The following is a 6000-nucleotide window of genomic DNA, read 5'->3' on the forward strand; positions in this document are numbered from 1 at the left end:
TAACGGTTCGATTGTGCCATGTGGTGTCCAGCCACCTGGGCACAAAATAATGGATACAAGTCTAGTTAACTAATTTTAAAACCAGGCATTAATCAATGCTTTACTAGAATCTACCTGTCACGCATTTGGCTAGAGTCCTGACTGAATGAAAATCATTATAACCTATTTATGTCACGTTAACGAAGAACAGCTGAAAACTTACCGGATTTATCAACTGCGGTAGCAATTTGGCTCCAACTCCTCCCCTTGTCATTTCTATATTCTTTGCACGAAATGTTGAATAAACATTAATGTTGTTTCCACATATCTCCGATGTCCGCTGGACTTCGGGTTGTACCCTGTCAGCTGTTTGGGATTCCCCTCCGTAATTTCCCCTCAAAAAAGGAGGAGAATCCGCGCTTCTGATTGGCTACCTGTCACATTCAACAGGCTGCGTTAACGCTTCCAGTTGGGGAAACCTCCTGATTTAAATTACCGTAACACACCACACACTGTAGGATGATCGGTTATGAAATCACCAGTGAGAGTCTTAGAACGGCCAACGTTCTAAGATTGTTGTATGCGATTTAGAAGCAAAAAATTGTGTAGTGTGAACTATTGCATTAGATAGTCGGATGTGCCCGTCTTCTCTATTTAAATCTAGTAATTACTGAAGGGCAATATAGTATACAGACTTCATAATCTGCACTCTTTTGGTTGAATGCAGTATTTATTTCCTCTTTCACTTTGTCGTTTAGTTTTCATTCAAGTACGTTTTTTGTTAATGGAGACTGAGAATCCGTTTTGTTTTTGGTTTTGTTTATTAGTTCCAGTGTTATGTGTTTTTTTGAAAATAAAGTGTATCTACCCATCACAGGAAATCGCATTCATTATTAGTCATTTCCATTAAATGAGTGTCAAAAGGTCATGAAACAATATTATCGTTTATCGCAATAATTTTTTAGACAATCGCTCAGCAAAATTTGTTATCGTGACAGGCCTAGTTGTACTTCCTTAATTTTCATTCCTTCAAGACATCTCTGGTTGCTGGATAGTTAAGTATAAAGTATTATTTGCTTATTCACTAAATTCTTTCTTTATTCTTATTAGTTTTTCCCCATGGAACTTGACTCTAAATTATTTGCGGAAAACCCAACTGTTACAGATTTTTCTGCAGAGCAAATATTAAATATTCCAAAGACAATGCTGAAGCTGAACTATGTAGGCTGAATTCTACTTGAGATGCTATTGGTAGGCATCTGCAAAGCAGCTGGTGCAGCAGCACCTTTCATTTCTTTTGGTGCTGATTGGATGAACCCTAAATAATAAAGATAAGCAAGACTGTAGATGTTAGCTTCTGTGATGATGCTGAGACGGTTTCCACTCTGCATATTAGGGCATATTGAGTTATATTTGGTGTTTCAACTATGAAAATAGGTGGTTATAAGCATTTTGAGGGAGTCTCAAGTATGTGCAGCTTTTTCAGCATTTTGTAGGTGGATTCAGTCTCTAACCGCTGTGAATACTGGGAGTACTAGGACACTATGGTTTAAAAATTTCAAAAATTTCACCATCCAGTCAATGTCTAGTATTGATCTTCAACCTTGTTAAAATGGAATCACTGATTCCATGTGGTCAAAAAGTTTGTACTGTACCTCAAGCACAATGGTTTAAACAGGCTCTTATTTTGAAGAGAAACTATTTTTTGACGCCAAGCAGAGTTTAGCCAAATCCTCAATCCACACTGCTGCTTGAAAGCCTTGGTAAAACCTAGCTTTTATAACTGGGAATTGGTTAATAACCCACTGGTTGATGGGCTACAGCTAGGCCTGTCTTGATAACAAATTTTGTTGGGTGATTAATTGTCTCAAAAATTATTGCGATAAACAATAATATTGTTTGAAGACCATTTTAAACTGATGTATTGACATGTGATATCCTGATATCCTGCAAAAAAATAGATGCACTTTATTTAAAAAAAAAAAAAACACTAAACACTGGAACTGGTAAACAAAAATAAAATGGACTCTGTCTCCATAAACAAAAAATGCACTTGAATAAAAACTAAACGCAACATAAAACCAAACTACATTCAACCAAAAGAGTACAGATTACGAAGTCTGTACACCATCTTGCCCTTCAATAATCATTAGATTTAGGTAGAGAAGATGGGCCTTTCCGACAACCTGATCCAATCGTTCACTCCTTTCTTAAGCCCAGTTCACACTACACAATTTTTTTGTCCCGATTTTCCCCTCAGGACAATCTTAGAATGTCCAACGATCATCCTGTAGTGTGGTGTGTCACGACTGATCGGGTCCAGTCGGTTGAACCTCGTGGCCACTCCGATCTAAATCAGGCATATTCAACATTTTGGATTGTCTTGGCCAGTTTATCACTGCAGCCTGTGGGGTTTTCCCCGACTGGGAGTGAGAACGCAGCCTGTTGAATGTGACAGATAGCCAATCAGAAAACACGAATCCTCCTTGTGCTTTCTGAAGGGGAAACACGGAGGGGAATCCCAAACGGCTGACACGGCGCAACGAGAGTCCAGTGGACATCGGAGATGATACGTGGAAACATTAATGTTTATTCAACATTTCGTGAGAGGAATCTCCACAGAAATGACAAGGAGAGGAGTTGGAGCGAAATTGTTACCGCAGTTGATATACCCGGTGACTTTTCAGCACGACTGAACCCGATCGAACCCATTATATTTACGATTTTTTGTCAGCTAGTGCGTTTCTCAGGTTTTGAAAACGGGCAGACAATCAGCCGACAATTCTAAAATTGTATAATGTGAGCTGGGCATTATACTAAGGAAATGATAAAGGGAGGGGTCAGTGAAGAGCACCGGAGTTGAGCCTTTTTTTCATTCAATATCATCAATAGAAAGAGAAAAAGGAAGGAAGAAACGATAAAGCCGATCAATTAAAATGAGGTCAATAATTTTCATTTATTGTGTAATTTATTGTTTATCACGACAGGCCTGGCTACAGCTTTAAGAAGCTGATGAGTTGGTAATTTCTTGTCCTACACTTACAGTTTGGACATAAGCATTGTCATGGAAACAGTTAACCAGATAGACTCAGACACTGACCTAGGACAATGTGAATGTAAAATGCAGGGTTTTCCCCAGAAAACTTGCTAAGCCTGGTGGTCGGGGCCCCGAGGCGGTCTACCGGCGGTCCACCGTGTTTTTGTATTAAAGATGTTAAGTAGACAGGAAAAGTAAAAATATTACTGGGTAATTGTATGTTAAGGGAAAACATGGCCAGTGAAACGCTATTTTAATCCACAACTAGTCTTAAAAAAACTAATAAAAAAAATACAATTAAATTTAATATCAATTATTAAATTTAATTGTCCATTTGTCCATTTAATTATCCAAAAATGTCCATTAAAAATGGCAACTTTGCATTAAATTATCATAATTTACAAAACCATGCAAAGTTGGCACTTTTAATGGACTTTTAATGCAACTTTGCATTAAAAGTGTCATTATTTACCAAACGACACTTCATGACAACTGTCATAAACATTCATAAAGACTTCATGTTCATGACAGATGTTACGTCATGTTTATGACAGTGTCATGTCAGTCTTATGCACACCACTTCAAATAAAGTGTTACCGCGATTTTTTTTTTATCCCCCCCAAATTAATTTTCCTAAAAATAAAAACAAGCGGGGGGCCTAAGCAAAGCATGGCGGGCCACCAGGCTTATAATACACTGGGGGAAACCCTGAAAGGGGATTTACATCAGAATTGGTCAAACTGTGTGTTCCAGTGGTTCTTGTGGTTCGGTTCTTGTTGAATCGGAACATTCTTTTTTTTTTCTCCTCATTGTGAGGAATTAACGTTACCAAATATGCTCTGCTTTACATCATTCTAAGTATTGCAATGGCTGCTGCAATAGTAAGAGTCACACATTTCTATTTTGTCGAACAATTGATAAATTTTTTTTTTCTGTTTGGTAAAAGTGTTTATTTATAAAAAATATTTAATTTGAGCGTGTTTGCAAGCACCACCACACTTCTTTCCAACATTGAGAGACTTTGTGTGAACAGGACTTAACTTCTTGCCCTATTTATAAATTTTTTTCCCCATCATTTGCCTCCCATTACTGTTTAGTTGGATATTCACTCACCAGCCACTTTATTAGGTATGCTTACTTTATTAAGGTGAGCTTAAACCTGACATGGTTAAGGTTGATTACTTTGGGAACAACATGGAGTAGATACCTACCAGCATTAACATTGGCGTTCACCAATGTTATTTACTAAATAACACATCAGTATTGATCCAGTTAGTAAAACTGGGCCCACATTAATAACCAAAGTTTATTAATTGTGTTGCCTCGGCCAGACTTTTTCTTAAGAAATATGTGTTTGCAAACATTGTTCTCGCCAAATTTCTTGAGTTGTATTAATACTTTTGATTTTCTATGAATATAAATAATACATGTTTGAAAATTACAAACTTGTTTTTTTTATCTGCAGTATGTGTCAATATTTTTATCTGAATGTCAGAATAATTGCAGTCTTGCTGATAAATAGTGGTTATTGGTAATAGCAGCCATATGTATACAATATGGCAAGATATCTGATATGGATATTGGTCCAAATCATCAGATTGGTGCATCCCGTCTCGAAAATACTGTCTTGAGACACGATGTATTTTGCAGTTCTGAAATCTACTTTCTTTAGTTTAGTCTGACCCTGGTTCTAGCTTTACACAACTTGATGTCATTCTGGTAATAGAATTTGTTTAAATGAAGGTGAAAAATAAGTCACCAGTGGCTTTATAACCAACTGAAGCTAGCCAGAGATGAATGTTCCTGGTGTCCTTAAGTGACTCAGTTATTCATCACAGGACATTCTTGAGATGACTGGTTCTGCTATTAGCAGCCATCTTAAATGGAAGGAAACAGGAATTACCCCCGCATGTTGAACTGACTGGAATAATCTGAACATGAATGGAACAAAGTTTCACTCAAAGCTAAAACATACATCATTTGTTTTTTTCTTTGTTTTTTTTTACTCAAAGTCAACACAGCAAATCTCCACAAATTTTTATTCAACAATTTAAGACAGCAATTTAGGAAGTGAACCTTGCCTTTTCCATGATGACCAGAGAGGAAATTCCCATGCTAATCAGTGAAATAACTGAGCTTGTTGAAATTCCCTGCTTGTTTTTCCTGGATGACCTCACATCGAAGCAGAGACTGCTGAACATTTCACATTTCTTCTCTCAACTTTTCCCCTGAAGGAAGTAGAACAGTGTGCTCCCCAGACACACCCATTAGTCATGGTGCGAATGGTTCCTATGGTGTTTATCTTGATTGGTAGCTTTCACAGAAGCTTAAGTAAGTTGTAAGAAAGCAATGGCCGTGTCCTGTGTCACTGCTTTAACTCTGCCTGGCCAAGAGCACAGCTTAATGACGGTGAGGTCAGTCCTTCCCCACACAGAGCCCCTTTCAGACTCTCAGTCACTCAGCTCTGGTTCACTGTTGACACGTCTTTAGTTCCCTCCCAGATCTGACGGCTTCTCCCTCTCATCTTGCGTTTGCACATTTCCTGTCTCATCCTGTGTCTTTTCGTGTTGCTTGCTCCAGTTTGTTTTCTTCGTTAAGTGGCGAAACTTCCAGCTTTCCTCTAGCACCTCTAATGCTGCTGGAACATGAGATGAGGTTTCTCATGTATTCCACACTGCATGTCACATATTATAGTCTGGAGGGAGAAACATGGTGATGCAAGACTCCCTGTGTGGAGGCCTGCTGCAGCAGGAGAGGATCTGTGTTGCGGGGGTGGCAGACAGGAGTTTTTTTAGTCTTGTATTTTATTTATTCTTTACCTTGACGTCAGGGTTTTAGTGATGGTGATCAGCAAGAAAACTGCAATTGGTGATTTTATATAATATTGCTATTGTTTTTAATCACAATAGTACTAATAGTACTATTGTGATTAAAAAAAGTGTTTTTGTAATTACAAAATACTTATGATTAAAAAAACAACCTGT

At 37.9% G+C, this 6000-nt stretch overlaps 1 protein-coding gene across 5 annotated transcripts in view; it reads left to right on the forward strand.

The window, feature by feature from the left end:
* mast3a (microtubule associated serine/threonine kinase 3a) overlaps window positions 1-6000 on the forward strand; it is a 74507-nt gene that overhangs the window by 16831 nt on the left and 51676 nt on the right. The gene's annotated exons all lie outside the window — the stretch shown is intronic.

Source organism: Poecilia reticulata, linkage group LG17 (genome assembly GCF_000633615.1).
Source record: "Poecilia reticulata strain Guanapo linkage group LG17, Guppy_female_1.0+MT, whole genome shotgun sequence".
Classification (NCBI taxonomy): Eukaryota; Metazoa; Chordata; class Actinopteri; order Cyprinodontiformes; family Poeciliidae; genus Poecilia; species Poecilia reticulata.